Source organism: Malus sylvestris, chromosome 6 (genome assembly GCF_916048215.2).
Source record: "Malus sylvestris chromosome 6, drMalSylv7.2, whole genome shotgun sequence".
Lineage (NCBI taxonomy): Eukaryota > Viridiplantae > Streptophyta > Magnoliopsida > Rosales > Rosaceae > Malus > Malus sylvestris.
Window position 1 is genome coordinate 2,224,243 of NC_062265.1, and position 17,631 is coordinate 2,241,873.

Below are 17,631 nucleotides of genomic sequence, written 5' to 3' on the forward strand. Positions count from 1 at the left end.
TTATGGGAACTTTAATAAAAAGTACCCGGTACTGTTCACTTTAACGAAAAACCACATTTTTACACTAAAAAGTCAATCATAGTACTATTCACTTTACTCTTTATTTTGTCCTTATCATTAAAACTCAAACTTTTAAAGCCCTTTTCATTAGTTTTCCTTTTAATTAATGAGAAGGAGAAATGAGGGATGAGAACTTAAGTTATCCTTTAAATTTTTCAATATTTTTTCAATGGCACTCAAAATACATGGGGAAGATGGCATCATTAGCCTTTTTTTTATCTAGAGTTTAAGTTACAAAAATACCCTTTATATTTGGAACCGTTGATGGATGTGATGATGGCTGGAGGGGCATCCCTGCTGATGAGGGAGTACCAAGGCTGGACGTGCGCATTAAGCCTGATGGGGATAAAGGCTGGGCATTTGGTAGGGGAGCTTGCAAGCAAGGAAACTGCATTAAGAGAACACATTAACAAAGCTTCAAATTATTTGTGCATCAATTGATGAGATATCAAGAAAGTTTAGGATAAATCTAAAGTCAGACGATCTCCGAGGCTCATTCATGAGAATCACGCTATTGTTTCGTACTTCGTCGATGCTGAGTACTACGTTGGATATTGTCCTTTGCCGATAATGACTAATTAGAGCCTGGGTGTGATTTTGATGCATAATAAGGTAATTTGGGCTCTAACTTTTTAGGGCTTTTGATTGGGTTGAAATTATTTGGTTGTTGATGCCTGTTCTATTAATGTTTAGCTTTTCTTGGTTCAAAAATTGAAACTTTGACAAATTCTTATGGGAAATCGGTGGGGATTGGTCGGCATTTAGGGTTTTTTTTTTTTTTTTTTTTTTTTTTAAGGATAAAAGGAATAAAAGGTAACTTATTTCTATGAGGAATCCGATTTTAGGAATCCGAATGGGAGATCGATTTTGCCGTTGAATTTGTAACTTATAAAGTTGATGATAATTTTTTTATTTTTTATTTAAAAAAACAGATCTGGCCCTTAGATGCCAACTTTTGAATTGTCTTATTATGAAAATTTGATAAATGAATGTCCATTGCATTCTGGTGGTGCTAAAGGCTAATTATAATTAGTTGCATTGATGGTTTAGATTTGGGAGCTAAAGCTGAGACAATGATTAATTTTTAGTTTGCTAGAAGGCAACTCGGGCATTAGTTAATTACTATAAATTCGTGAAATAAAATTTGGTTCTACTAAAAAGTTTACAAAACTGATTTTACGTATATTTTAAACTGATTTTGTAAAAATGGTCGAAGACGGGTTAAATTGATTTTGCAAAAATGGTTGATTACAGTATGAATTGATTTTGCAAAAATGGTCGAAGGTTGGTTGAACTGATTCTATAAAAATGGTTGAGGACGAATTGAACTGATTCTGCAAAAATGGTCAAAAGCGGGTTGAAATAATTTTGCAAAAATGACCGAGGATAGGTTTAACTGATTCTCCAAAAATGGTCGATTACGGATTTAACTAATTCTGCAAAAATGGTCGATGACGTGTTAAACTGATTCTAGTAATAAAGGATACAAACTGATTCTGCATATAGTTTCAAACCTGATTTTGCAGAAATAGTCAATGATGGGTTGAGCTTATGACATATATTAATTTTGTTGAAATTGTGAGGGTTGTGTTCTATTAACAGTCCTAAAGCCTTAGGGGTATGACTTGTATTTTAAAACATTGTTTTCATATTTTTTGGTTGGACTTTAGTTGTTTTTATATTTTTATCTCTCATTGACATGTTTAAAAACTAATGAGTTCTTTGAAATATAGTAAAAGTTTTTATCTCTATATATAAAGCTCCATATATAAATATAGCATGACACTGTTTATTTAAAAATAATTTCTTGCAAGACTATAACTTTGAACGAGACTAAACATAGCTCATTCGATTGGAGATGACTTTAGATAACCATTTTGGTGGGTAGAATATGCCAGGTTGCTTAAAAGAGGCCTTATGTATCTGTTGACCCAATTGAATAATAATACCGTACTAATACATATCAAATACAATTGTCAAACTTATTCAAATTGCTCTTTCAAAAAAAAAAATATTCAAATTGTTTCAGTGTTGCTGAGTTTCAGCTAGGGTAGTGAGGGATGGTTTGAGAGTGAGGTGCTTAAAAAAAAAAGCACCCATGAAAAAAAGCTGTGAGGGTTTTAGGTGTTTGGTAAACTGAAAAAAAAAAAAGGCTTATTTTGGAAGCTGCTGTGAGAATAAGCTGAAATCAAAGGAAAAAGCTGAAGCTGCTATTTGTAGCTTTGGAAAACTGGCTTTTTTTTCAAAGCACACGGAGCTACAGTGCTCCTTTAATGAAAAGACCCACTATCAGACTGTTTTTTTTTCCAAAAGCATTTTTACAAAAAAGTTTACCAAACACTCTGCTGATTTATTTCACAGCCGCTTATTCTCACAGCACAGCCGCTTATTCTCACGGCAGCTTTTTTTCAAAGCACAGCAATACCAAACTAGCCCTGAGAGTCTGCAATCAAAATATTTTCTATTTATAATTCAATTGCATATGTATACAGTTTCTGGACTACAAAACTAATTTTGGTAACTCTAAACCACTGTTTAAAGGGTACTCCTATTCTTAAAATCCATGAATCTCCACTTATGAAGTTCCTAACAATAAATTTGTTGGCATCCGGTGTGTTTGGATTAAAAAGTTAACTTTGGGCTCAAGAAAGGAGTTGGCCCAAAAAGAGGCCCGAAAGGGAAGATAGCCGAAGCCCAGTCGAAGCCCAGAAGGCAGAAAAGGGCATTTTCTGACTTGGTGCAGCTCATGAAGACCACTTGCTTACCTACCCAAAGGCCAAGTGGTATAGACTGATCAGCTACACAGCCCATAAAGTACTTTATGATGGCAGTCCATGTAAAAAAGCCGATGAGTCATCACCCTCAAACCGTATTCGGGCAAGGCTGCTGCTACAGAAGACCAAGCCGAGTTGTCTATATAAGAAGAAAGAAAAACCAGGAATAAGGACACTCAATCAAACAAACAAATGCAAGCACAAACTCTGCTCAAAGCCAGATTTGCCTTCAAAACAAAGCTGTAGTCAGCTTTCATCCCTTTCGGGACAAACCTTCATCCCTCTCGGGATAACCCTCTCTTCAGCCCTTTGTAATAACTCTGCTACCTTGTTCAACCTTGCTGTAGTATCGATTCATCTTTTGTAATCTCTCTCTCTCTATCCCTCTAAGCTTTCAGACCTTTGACAAAACTACAAAGATAGGAACCTGCAAGACGAGCAACCTTACCCGATAAGGTTTAACCTTGCCCGACCTTCTTTGCTTTGTTTTTTTTGTCTTTTCAATATGTTGTATACTTCCAGTTATATGCAAGTTATTTCTAGCAATATAACTATTAAAAGGCTTTTTCAGTACTTGAATTCAATTTGAATATATTGTCAGTGTTCAAATCAGATCCAAGTCCTAAGCTTTCGGGCATGTAAATCTGATCAGTTAAAAAGTCATTGGCCTCAAGGCATAAAAAAGAACTTTATGTGGACTTAACCCATCCACGACAGTCCTTGATAAATAAGAAGTCCGAAGTTACTTGGGGCGCAAGTAATCAACCTACCCTCTAGTTTTCTTTCTATTATATCATGATTACCATAGAACGCTTGAGCATGGAATGAATTCTAATGGAAAGCCTCAAGGCCTACACCTAAGGCCCCACAAAGGCATCCATTTGAATTCACTCCGTTCAGCGATCTAAAGAGTCTAAGTATAAGAATGAACTCTGATGGGAAGCCTCAAGGCCTACACCTAAGGCCCCACAAAGGCACCTATTTGGGTTCATTCTACTTCTTGGACTCAGGTGATCAGAAGTATAATAGTTAGAAAACTCCTGCAATCACGAGAACAAATATGATGTGTTCGAGCACTGGTTTAGTTATTTATGGGAAGCCTCAAGGCCTACACCTAAGGCCCCACAAAGGCACATGTTATAACGAACACGGTTTCTTGGATACATACATATATACACTAAAGCACGACATCCATTTTACATCTGCCATGCTAAAGATGGCAGTGGCACGCTTGAGCATCTAAATGTTAACCTTGATTGTGAGCCTCAAGGCCTACACCTAAGGCCCCACAAAGGCACTTCTCAAAGTTAACGCTGTCATTCTCTTTCAGCCTTGCCCGACGAGCCTTGCCCGACGAGACTTGCCCGACAACGCCCGATAGTGAAGCAGAAGCACGACAGCAGTCCTCAACCGGCGCTAACCTCCAGGGGAGCTGTGTGCTCGTCGGCCAGGAAACATCCCCAACGGAAATTCCTGACGCGAACATAGTTTTGGCACGCCCGGTGGGATCCCTCTAATCAGAAGATATATGTCAAAATGCCAGAAGGTTTACAAACTACGTTACTACAAATGTTGCAAAGGTTGGAGAAAGCTTCCACAGGCTTCAGAAAAGAAACAGACCTGGTTCCTCCGGAGGGAAAGAAACTCAAAACCAGCCCGCCTGAAGAGTTGGTGGTAGACAAACATGCAGTTCCCTTTTCAGAAGTCCCTGTAAATATGATCAATATGACATGGGCTGAGAAGGGAAAAGAAAGAATTACAAGGGAACCAGAAGAGAAGAGATTGGTTGAAAAACCTACAAGAGGGGTGATTAAAACACCCGAATATCCAAAAACAGCCATAATCAAGGGGATGGTTATGTGCAGTAAGTGCCAATGCGAGTGTGAGCTCGAAATTCCCCCGGCTGGAGTCCTCATTGACCGTGAACTAATCAGGAGAAAGGAAGAAGACGTCAGTAGAGAAGCCCGCGAAAAGATTAAGCAGGCAACAAAAAAGGACACTTCTCGAAGCGTTTTTCAACGACTAGGAGGTGATTCCCAACCCAAAGCTTTATCAGAAGTATTTCGGAACCATGAAGTTTCTGAAGAAGCAGAAGATATGGAGGCCAAAATACAAAGGGGTACAGATCATCCTCAATATGGCCAGATGGGGAGGGAAATCAAAAGGATTGATGGCGACCAATCCTGTTAGAAAAGAGCATTCTGCCCACCTCGGGCGGAAATGGTACGTAGTCAGGAAGAACGGACAGCCTACCAAACCAATGGGAGCCTCCATGGTTAGAAGGGTTCAAAGGCAGCACAAAGCATACATGCATGCCTTGAAGACCCCCACAACATCTGAATCCTCCAAAAATCACAAGTTGGAGAAACAGCATTTGGAGGAAATAGTCAGCTCCGTTGGAGAAGTAAGAAAGAGGTGGAAAAGGCCAACAACAAGACAGAAGGCGAGGGGGATCTCGTGGTGCCAACCCCTGAGCATATTTGCTTTGAAACTATTTCATCTGAAAAGAGACTTCCTTTTCTGCCCTTGGTGGATCCTTTTGGTGAAGTTCCAAAACAAACACTGTATGCGGACTTGAACCAACAGCAACAGGAGGGGGCACCAGAACCATTACTTCCAGCTGATGCGATGGCCTGGTTGGATGAATTTATGGACCAGATTGGGGGCAATAAAGAAGATCCGCCCGAGCCTAGTAATTTCCATATCAACATGACATATGTGTTGTCCGCCACGTTTGGTGCCAGACCTGATCAACCCGCTACTATGGAGGGTGATTACTTGACAACTAAGCCAATGATGGCACATGTCAATGTAGAGGTAGTTGAAGAAGAGAGCTCGGGCAAGGCTGAATCTTCAGAAGCATCCAAAGGCGGTCCTCTAAGGATTTACACAGACGAGATGGTGTTTAGCCGCTCGAACAGCTCGTTGGCCAATCATCTGAAACCCATATACGTTACAGCTCACCTAGAAGGTGTGCCCTTTAAAAGAATTCTAATTGATGGAGGAGCAGCTGTTAATGTGTTACCGGCCAAGCAGATGAAGAAGATGGGAAGAGGCACGGAGGATCTTATTCCCACAGACCTCACAGTCTCTAGCTTCTCAGGCGCTATCACTAAGACTCATGGGATATTGCCTTTAGAAGTGGATCTGGGATCTAAAAAGATAATGTTGGCATTCTTTGTGGTGGACTGCACTTCCACTTATGGGGCCTTACTCGGAAGAGATTGGATCCACCAAGGTTTGGCCATACCCTCTACTCTTCATCAACAAGTGGCTGTTTATCATGAAGCAACCATAGAATGACCAGGCTTTTGGGAGATGGTAGAGGCTGAATCACGGCCATTTCTCCCCACAGCCAATGTTGCGGAAGCAAGTTTCTACAACCCCAATGTAGGAATCTTGAAGTGTTCAGGAGCTGACGAGAACGGCCGCCCTACCAAGGTGACGGCCCAAAAGCTTTTGGAACAAGGAATGCTCCTTACTAGAGAGGAGTGGGATAGACCTTGTATCCTCCCAAATCCCCTACACCATCAATGACTGAACAAAAAAAAGAGAGATCAGGTAATGGCAGTCAGATCCCTGATTAAAAGACTGTTGGTGTATGGGAAGGGAAGAAGGCAAGAAAGGGAACTCTTAGACAGGGAAGAACAGGAATGGCAGGGGGGAACTTCAACCAGCCAGCATGAAAGCAAGGAGGAATCTTGCAGAGAAGAATTGGGTAGGGCCATTCAAATGGCCGAGTGCATATATGATCTAGACGGGCCAGACGACTTGCCCGAGAGCTCGGAGCTAGTCGAATTTTTATGTACAGAACCGGATAAGCCACCACCAGAAGTCCAGGATCCTCTAGAAGTTATTAATTTAGGAACAGAGGAGGATCCAAGACCAATACAGATCAGTGGTTTATTGGGGGTTGATGATCGGGCAAGGATTGTTTGTCTGTTGCGAGAATTCAAAGACTGCTTTGCTTGGCATTATACCGAGATGCCTGGGTTAGATCCAACCTTGGTGGAACATAGAATGCCCATCAAAGAGGGATATAAACCTGTCAAGCAAGCACCACGGAGAATGTCAAAGGAGATAGAAGAAAAGGTCAAAGAATAGATTGAAAGGCTAGTGAAAGCTGGCTTTATCAGACTAGCCAAATATGTGAAGTGGTTGGCCAACATCGTACCCGTTTTAAAAGCTGTAACAAAAGCGGTACGATGTTGTGTGGATTATAGAAATATTAACGGAACTACACCAAAGGATGAGTATCCCATGCCCATGGCCGATTTATCCATAGATGAAGTAGCAAAACATAAAGTCCTATCTTTTATGGATGGGAATGCTGGGTATAATCAGATAAAGATGGCTCCAGAAGATATACATAAAACAGCTTTTAGGTGTCCCGGTCATGTGGGGGCATATGAATATCTGGTCATGCCATTCGGGCTCAAAAACGCTGGTGTAACTTACCAGAGGGTAATGAATGCCATCTTTCATGATCTAATTGGCTAGAGCATGGAGGTATACATCGATGACATAGTGGTAAAGTCCAAGACAGAAGAACAGCATCTGGAAGATCTCAGACGGACATTAGCAAGGATGAGGATCCACAAATTGAAGATGAATCCAAAGAAGTGTGCGTTTGGAGTAAGAGCGGGCAACTTCTTGGGATTCCTGGTGCATCAAAGAGGTGTAGAAGTGGATAAGAACAAATCTCGGGCAATAATGGAGTCACCTTCACCTACCAACAAGGTGCAACTCCAGAGGTTACTGGGCAAAATTAACTTTTTGAGGAGATTCATTGCTAATTTAGCAGGCAAGATCCAGCCGCTGACTCTTTTACTAAGGTTGAAAGATAAAGAGAAATTTGAATGGGGACCACCGCACCAACAGGCCTTTGACAGCATCAAGGCCTATTTAACTTCTCTACCAGTATTGGTGCCACCTCAAAGGGGAAAACCCTTGAAGCTGTATATTTCTGCCTCTGAAAAGTCAATCGGGAGCTTGCTAGCCCAAAATAATGAAGGCGGGAAGGAGCAGGCAGTGTACTACCTCAATAGAATTCTGACCGAGGTAGAAACAAGGTATTCCCCGATAGAGAGATTATGCTTGGCTTTATATTTCACTGCTAGTAAATTAAGGCATTACATGTTACCTTGTCACGTGCACATCATCGCCAAGACATATGTGATAAAGTACATGTTGTCAAAGCCAATGCTCACAGGAAGGATTGGGAAATGGATTCTAGCTTTATTGGAATTCAGTTTTCAGTACGTACTCCAAAGGGCAGTCAAAGGTCAAGCAATTGCCGACTTCCTGACCGAGCATCAAGAATCTTCAAGTGAGGTGATCAATATCCCGGGAAGCTTAGAGGTTACTAGCATTTGGATCCCGCCGAGAAAAGATATTTCGGGCAAAGAAGACTGGGTCCAGCAAGAGATAAGAATAGTGGCTGGTCTCTGGATCACTCCTTGGAAGTTGTATTTCGATGGATCCCACACTCAGAAGGCTTCAGGAGCAGGAATTGTAATTGTAAACCCTCAGGGAGTTTATCATTATTATTCATTTCTCTTGGACTACCAAGGGAATATTAATAATCAGGCAGAGTATGAGGCCTTAATTATTGGTCTGGAAATCTTGATGGATCTGGGGGCAGATGAGGTAGAGGTCTTTGGGGATTCAAAGTTGGTAATAAACCAGTTAAATGGGGAGTTCAAGTGCAGACATATTACCATGGCGGGGTATTACTTGGCAGCTACGCAATTATTGAATTTCTGGGATTCTGAGATATCGGTCAATCATGTTCCCAGGGAATCCAATTTAGCGGCCAACGAGATGGCACAACTAGCCTCAGGAGTGCAAATACAGGAGAGGAAATATGGGGTAGATGTCGAGATCCAAAGAAGAAACCTCCCTTCCATCTTAGAAAGGGGATTTAGTCTAGATATAATAGTGCTAGAGGCCGAGATAGAAGATTGGAGGTCACCTATTATTCATCATTTGAAGGATCCTTCCTCGCCTACAAGCAAGAAGGATAGACAGCAAGCAACCAAGTATGTCTTATGGGCGAAGAACTTGCTAAGGAAAACTCCAGATGGGTTACTGTTAAAATGCTTGGGCCAGGAAGAATCCATGAGGGTAATGGCCGAAGTACATGAAGAAGTATGTGGAGCACATCAGGCTGGAACGAAGATGAGATGGTTGCTTAGGAGGTATGGTTATTTCTGGCCCGACATGGAAAAAGATTGTAAGTCTTATGCCCGAGGGTGTGAAGAATGTCAGAGGTACGGACCTCTCCAGCATGTGCCCTCAGTGCCTTTAAATCCAGTGGTCAAGCCTTGGCCATTCAGAGGATGGGCAATGGACTTCATCGGGCAAATCTATCCAGCTTCTAGCAAAGGGCATACCTTCATAATTGTAGCAACGAATTACTTTACCAAGTGGGTGGAAGCATTAGCAGTAAAATCCATAACTTCAGCCACAGTCAAGAATTTTATCGAGACCAAGATCTTGCACATATATGGGGTGCCCGAAACTATTGTGACAGATCGTGGACCATCTTTTATTTCAAAAGAAGTTGAGGAGTTTGCAAGTAAGTACAAAATAAAGATGATCCAGTCCAGTCCATACTACCCGCAATCAAATGGCCAGGCAGAAGCCAGCAACAAGATCCTGGTCAACATTATCAAGATAATTATGATTGATAGCCCAGAAAAATGGCATGAAAATCTGGGGAACACTTTGTGGGCATACATAACTTCTAAAATAGCAGGAACAGGGACAACTCCTTATGCTTTAACTTTCAGGCAAGATGCAGTGCTCCCCGTGGAAATCAATGTGAGTTCTTTAAGAATTCAAAATCAATTTGGATTGCATAGTGAAAAGTATGTCGAAGCCATGTGTCAAGGAATTGAAGACTTGGATGCCGCCCGAATTGAAGCTTTGAACCAGATTCAAGAAGGGAAACGAGCCGTTGCCCGAGCCTATAACAAAAAAGTGAAAATGAAATCCTTCAAGGAGGGAGACTTAGTATGGAAGACAGTCCTCCCTCTAGGAGCTCAGCTCAAGGGCTTTGGGAAATGGAGCCCGACATGGGAAGGTCTTTTCATTATTAGTCGCGTTTTGGATAGAGGGGGATACTATTTGGCGGACCTTGAGGGAAACAGGCATAAACATCCCATTAATGTTAGATTCTTAAAGAAATATTGTCCTACGTTGTGGGATGTCAGATACTGTTATATCGAAGAAGATGCAAGGTAAAGCAAGCTTCGGGATATCAATATACAGTGTATATTTATCAATCATTCAAGAAGATGGAAAGACAAGAGTTGCTGAGATAATATATATTTCATTTCGAAAAATTGATAAAATTTACAAAAGGTTCTAAGCCAACGCATTACAGTCAATTCTCTTTCTGGATGCAATGGGATTTTCAGCTGATTTTCCGATGTCTTCATGGATGGAACCCGATTAGATGATCGGGTTGGGCGGCCAACATGGGCCTGGTAGAGGATCCTCAAGCAGGACCATCGTCATATGTGATGGTCTAGCCCGATTTATCACCGCAACAAGCGGGAAGACGAGTCTGCGAGAGGAAACCGTCTGACCAAGGGTGTTAGAGATAGTGAGGTGTTCGACCAAGGGTGTTGGAGACAGCAGTCTTTTGAGGAAAGCCCTTTTTCTCACGAAAAGGGAGTTTTAGGAAATCCCACTCAAAACCTAAAGAACCCATTGCTCAGTTTCTGAACACTCGAAGATGATGGAGGAAAAGGCTGAAGAAAATTTGGTGGCTTGATAGAAGAGATTTCGAGCCAGAATTTATAGAGCCCCAGGGGATAGTTCAAAGGTCGTGAGAAGAGCAAGGGGCACGGGATTGCCTTCATCCTGTCTAGAAAACACGAAGTTCCAAAAGATTGAGATGCACGCATGCGGATATTCAATCAATGATGGCGCCTGGGATTCCAACCTTAGCATTGATTGAAGGGGGCACTGTTTGGATTAAAAAGTTAACTTTGGGCTCAAGAAAGGAGTTGGCCCAAAAGGAGGCCCGAAAGGGAAGATAGCCGAAGCCCAGTCGAAGCCCAGAAGGCAGAAAATGGCCTTTTCTGACTTGGTGCAGCTCATGAAGACCACTTGCTTACCTACCCAAAGGCCAAGTGGTATAGACTGATCAGCTACATAGCCCATAAAGTACTTTATGATGGCAGTCCATGTAAAAAAGCCGATGAGTCATCACCTTCAAACCGCATTCGGGCAAGGCTGCTGCTACAGAAGACCAAGCCGAGTTGTCTATATAAGAAGAAAGAAAAACCAGGAATAAGGACACTCAATCAAACAAACAAATGCAAGCACAAACTCTGCTCAAAGCCAGATTTGCCTTCAAAACAAAGCTGTAGTCAGCCTTCATCCCTTTCGGGACAAACCTTCATCCCTCTCGGGATAACCCTCTCTTCAGCCCTTTGTAATAGCTCTGCTACCTTGTTCAACCTTGCTGTAGTATCGATTCATCTTTTGTAATCTCTCTCTCTATCCCTCTAAGCTTTCAGACCTTTGACAAAACTACAAAGATAGGAACCTGCAAGACGAGCAACCTTACCCGATAAGGTTTAACCTTGCCCGACCTTCTTTGCTTTGTTTTTTTTGTCTTTTCAATATGTTGTATACTTCCAGTTATATGCAAGTTATTTCTAGCAATATGACTATTAAAATGCTTTTTTCAGTACTTGAATCCGATTTGAATATATCGTCAGTGTTCAAACCAGATCCAAGTCCTAAGCCTTCGGGCATGTAAATCTGATCAGTTAAAAAGTCCTTGGCCTCAAGGCATAAAAAAGAACCTTATGTGGACTTAACTCATCCACGACAGTCCTTGATAAACAAGAAGTCCGAAGTTACTTGGGGCGCAAGTAATCAACCTACCCTCTAGTTTTCTTTCTATTATATCATGATTACCATAGAACGCTTGAGCATGGAATGGATTCTAATGGAAAGCCTCAAGGCCTACACCTAAGGCCCCACAAAGGCATCCATTTGGATTCACTCCGTTCAGCGATCTAAAGAGTCTAAGTATAAGAATGAACTCTGATGGGAAGCCTCAAGGCCTACACCTAAGGCCTCACAAAGGCACCTATTTGGGTTCATTCTACTTCTTGGACTCGGGTGATCAGAAGTATAATAGTTAGAAAACTCCTGCAATCACGAGAACAAATATGATGTGTTCAAGCACTGGTTTAGTTATTTATGAGAAGCCTCAAGGCCTACACCTAAGGCCCCACAAAGGCACCTGTTATAACGAACACGGTTTCTTGGATACATACATATATACACTAAAGCACGACATCCATTTTACATCTGCCATGCTAAAGATGGCAGTGACACGCCTGAGCATCTAAATGTTAACCTTGATTGTGAGCCTCAAGGCCTACACCTAAGGCCCCACAAAGGCACCTCTCAAAGTTATCGTTGTCCTTCTCTTTCAGCCTTGCCCGATGAGCCTTGCCCGACGAGACTTGCCCGACAACGCCCGATAGTGAAGTAGAAGCCCGACAGCAGTCCTCAACCGGCGCCAACCTCCAGGGGAGCTGTGTGCTCATCGGCTAGGAAACATCCCCAACGAAAATTCCTGACGCGAACACGGTGTACTCTTTATTACGTGATAACCGAGTCACTTGACCCTTCCGCAAGTATCGGCACCACCTCCAAAGTTCATGTACTCCCTATAGTAAAGTGTGGACATGCCAACACTTCCATTACACAACATCCGACCAGTAGGATCCACCAATCCGTTCAAAGTCCTTTTCATGATCACCGTCCTTGGGTACACCCACAACGGCCAGCCCAAATATGTTCGGAAAGGGCGTTGCACATGTATTAAATCTTCAGCGGCAGTGACATGGCAATTGTGAATAACAATGCCAGTCGACTGATCAGACTGCTCCCTAGATTGCAAACCATCACCACATTCACTTGATTTTTCATAGGTCTTCCCACATATGTGTTGCAGTTTTGGAGCACAACCGCGGCGTTGCCGAAAATAATTTATCTCAGAGTCACGATAGAACTGTGACTGGCGTTTCGCGTAGAATGTATCTTGGTAGCCTTTGAAGCTACAACGGTAAAACACCAATTGGTTGGTGCCATAGCGCATTGCGATGGCTTGATGTTTCTCGGGTCCGGTCGTGTTTTCAAATGTCATGTCTTGAGCTATAAAGCCGTACCCTCTAACCCTTATGTTTTAAGTGAATGAAAAAGTTATCATTTTACAAGTGATTAGACATACTATGAGAAAACAACTTGTATGAGATTGCAAATTATAAAATGTCATGTCTTGAAGTTTAGGGTTTCGGTGAACAAAAACTTGCATCCCCACTAACCTATAGAAAATAGAGTCAGACTTGATCAAGAGTACGAAGCAATATTGCTAAAAATAAGCCTACCAAAATTATGCACCATTTCAACAGGTATCTGCCAAAACTATATAAAGTTTCAGCAGATAGCTACCGAAGGAGTTCATATGCGTCATTTGTGTCGGCAAACAGTTCATCGCCCCCTCTTAGGTTCGCGAGCCTTCTGCCTCCTCTGGCTTTATCCAGTACTGTTCCTGGTCCAAGTTAAGATCACCTCCTTTCTTATGCACACAACCTGTTTGATGAATTGCCTTAATTGATACTCGATTGAGTGGTAAAATCGTCGGTCTATGGTATTGGGGATTGTAAAATTATCTTTTGGGGTTTTTCTCGAATAATTAAGATTAGGGGTTTCCTTGAAATTCAAGATAGAGTGACTTTCTTTGGTGGTTTACTTTTGTCATTGAAAGAGAAAAATTCGACCACCACATTCTCTATGGTGAATTGAGTCAATCTGAGTGGGGATAGGTTGTGTGAGGTTGAAATCTGGGTTCTTTAGAAAAACTAGACAGTTGTTGGATATGCCACAAGGAAACCACGATATCTAATGCTCCTATAGATTTGTTGTCATACGCGTTGATAGACCCATAAACTTTGTTCTTTCTTCTCAATTAAATCATGCATATTGTATGACCAGCATGTCTTATTGATTATTTAGTAGAGTAAAACGAATTGGTGTCGAAATTTATTATTTCTAGTCTTTTCACATGTTGATTGTTGAGTTCGCTTGAAGATAATTGGAAGAAAAGGGTAGCTTTGGGGGTCAAGGTCAGATTGTTAGTTCAAGGTATTCACTCATTTCTTTTAACTTTTCAGGGGCAAATGGATATGAACACTAGATAAAGTAATTCGAATTTCATAAATGTGCTGTCATTGGATCACTAGGGTTGCAAGTTGTGCACAAATTCTGTGGTTCTGTCATATATTTGCTAAATACATTAGTTGCTAAATATATCTCTGCAGCTGCTGTGTGATCTGTGTTCAATTTGTGCAGCTGCTGTTTTTTTTTTCTTCAATCTGTGTTGCTGTTTTTTTTTTTCAAGGACTCGAAAATCCTTGTTGACCGAAATTTGGATAAATAACCAGTTAGTCTCGAAGCAGTGCTGTTTATCTAAACTGAAGGTGTTCCTCAGTCGGTTGATTTTATGGCTCCAGTGTTGTCTATCCAAACTAAAAATGTCGCTGGTTGCCTTCACAGTGTTGTCTATCTAAACCAAAGATGTCTTGGCGAGAAGAAAAGGGGAGAGGAAAAAATCTCAAGGTTGTTGAGAAGCTTTGCGCAGGGCAATTTGTGTCTTGATTTGAAGAGAGCTTTCTCTGATGTAGAGCATCTTGTATTTATAGCATTCATATTTTCTGCTTGACACAGCCTAATAATTTCGTAGAGTCCAACTGAAAATCAAACAACCTCCACGCGCTAACATACAACATCACCACCATATTTTGCTCTTGATAAACCAATCCTTTGCTAATAATTATCACAACCTGAATTGGTGTTAGTACTGGTTTGGTACTGAAGTGCTTTATAAAAAGTGGGTATAAAAAAACAGCTGAGCTCAAAAAAGTGTTTGGTAAACACTTAAAAACAGCTTATTTTCTTAGTTTTTGGTGAAAAAAAAAACTGAAAACGTGAAGAAGCAAAAATGAGCTTATTCTCACAATACAGCAGAAACAGTTTTTTTTCAAAGCACAGCAATACCAACCCAACCTTTAGTCAGGTAGCATATTTGAAATGCCTGATGCAAACCATGTGCAGCAGAACTCTCGTTAATTTCAAATCCTCCGTGCTGCTTGGCGGCCAAATCCTCCACGTGTATGTAAATCATGTATGCCGCAAGCACTTGCAATTTAATTACAATGCTAACTCTTAAAAGTCTTATCACATCCCATTAATCAACTAAAAGAGAACTGGCATGCATAATTTTCATCCAAATTTTGCTCCACCTGGTGACCACCCATTTCAATCCTTTATCCAAAAGATAATAACAAATAATGAATAACAGCAAGTTGGCATGCATGATCTTAGGCCTAGTTAGGTGACCTCGGCATCTCAAATGTGATTGCATTTGAACACCTTCTCTAGATAAATAAAATATCAAGATAATTATTATGATTATGATAATCATAACAATAATTGGAAGTCAGTTTGATATTTTACTCATGTGACAATCTAAAACTTTGTTTATTCAACGGTCTCGATTGCTAGGATCAATGATGTAAAATCGGGTACAAACAATAGCCGATGTGGGACTCAACATCATGCAGTAGCAAACTTTGCTAATATATATTTTCAATGCTTATCTAAACGTGACGTTGTGAACAAAATGAGTAAAAGATTCGTATAACAAATCATGTGACATAGAAATATGCACAAAACATTCTCAAGGGAAAAGAAACACATATTTTCGACATATTTACTTATTAGTAATGGCTTGTTTTGTGTTTGCAAATGAAAAATTTCATCCATTGGACTAAGGTTTGGTTGACTATTTAACTACCAAGTGGAAAATAAGATATATGAGTAATAAAACCACCTGTACATATACGAGGAGATCTAAGGTGCAGGTAGAAGATAAGGTGCAGGTGGCAAGAAGTAATATGTCAAAAGGCCATCAGACGGTCGGGGAATTATCGAGAGAGAGGGGGTCGGCCAGTGCCCTCCGCAGATTGCAGGGCCATGTTCAGTTTATGTGGTTCTCTCTCCACAATTTTTGCTAAATAATCGATAAGAATTCAGAGGTTTGCTAAAAATTTGCAAGGGACATGTCCAGTTTATATATCCCTTGTTCTCTTTTAGGAATTCAGTGCTCTCTCAGCAATGTTTGTACCATCAAAAATTTGCAACTGATTAAATTGAACTCATACTTCATGTGGAGGCTCCAATCAGACTATTACCTGTTTCCATTGATATAAAATAAATAAATAAATATGTTTTTTTATAAATGTGTTTATACTTTAATGGTTAGGGTTTTATTCATTAATGTCAATGTAGTTCGAACCTAAGGATCCATCACGTCCCCTAAAAGGACATGCTTGAAATGCAAGCCATCGAACACACTCAATAATAATTTTGTCAACATGTTGAGATGAGTTCATCAATTCCTCTACACGCAAAACACAATTATTATGTAACAAAGATGGACCTCCAATATGAGAAAGAAATATACAATTATTTTTGTCGTTAATTCTTTTCCAATTGTTAAAACCATCAATAGCTAGTGCTGGATGACATGCTGGACCAATCCTAAAAAGAAGCATGTGAAGCAATACACTCTATATGTGGAAGGAGAATATTCTAACGATGGAAATTGTGAAAACCAAGAATACTGAAATCGACAATATTGTGACCCAAAGTGAGAGCTAGGATACTAAAAAAAATTTGGTCGGTAAGGCCCAACTTTGATATAAGCATGTCGAACCTTACCTACTGATTAACAGGGTACTCATGTATTTGAATCTGTTTCCCAGGTCTCGTTCCAAAGAAGCATCATCAAAAACTTTTTTCTACATGGTCAATTATAATACATGTCTGATGAGGGTCATGAAGCTGCTCAATTGACACTCACTACAACAAAACTGGTCTTTTGCGGCGCACAAAGGGCGCCGTAAACGGTTATTCATGGCTTGAGCCCCCAAGCAGTAAAAGTCCCTGTCGTAAAAGATGTTTTGTCAAATACGATGTTCTCTAGTAGCCGTGAATAATTTACGCAAAACACGCCGTAAATGCTCTTTAAGGCGTGCAAGTAGTTATTAGATACAATGTGAATGAAGTGTCGTAAATGCTCTTTAAGGCATGCCTTGCGTGCCTTAATTGGTATTAGATACGACGTTAATGAAGTATCGTAATACTGCGAAAACAATTACGGCATACCTGTTTGCCGTCATTTATATTTGATAAGATGTTTGTTGAGTGTCGTAATACTGTGAACGCAATTACGGCATACATTGTACATCGTAAACGAAGATTAGCATCAACAATTACTGCTGATTTTGCATACAGTAATTTATATTTATTTAATTTTTTATATATAAAAGAATCGACAAAATTACATATTTACTATAATACAATAATTTCATAAATAATCATATTGTCAAAATGTATTACAAGTTGAACATAGCTAAGGTCAATATCAAACTACACATGAAATACCAAATATGTCACATCTCGGCCCGGGCCCCCACCACATCCCTGGCTCGACTCCATCGTAGCACGATCTTGTCTACGTTGGGCCCCGACCACGTCCTTATGGTTTTGTTTCTGGGAACTCACACAAGAACTTCCCAGTGGGTCACCCATCATGGGATTTCTCTCGTGTAAATTTGCTTAACTTCAGAGTTTCGACGGAACCTAAAGCCAGTGAGCTCCCAAAAGGCCTCGTGCTAGGTAAAGATGGGAATATACA

At 40.7% G+C, this 17,631-nt stretch overlaps 1 pseudogene; it reads right to left on the bottom strand.

The window, feature by feature from the left end:
* Positions 1-2,525: 2,525 nt before the first annotated feature.
* LOC126626784 (pectinesterase 2-like) overlaps positions 2,526-17,631 on the bottom strand; it is a 28,084-nt pseudogene continuing 12,978 nt past the window's right edge.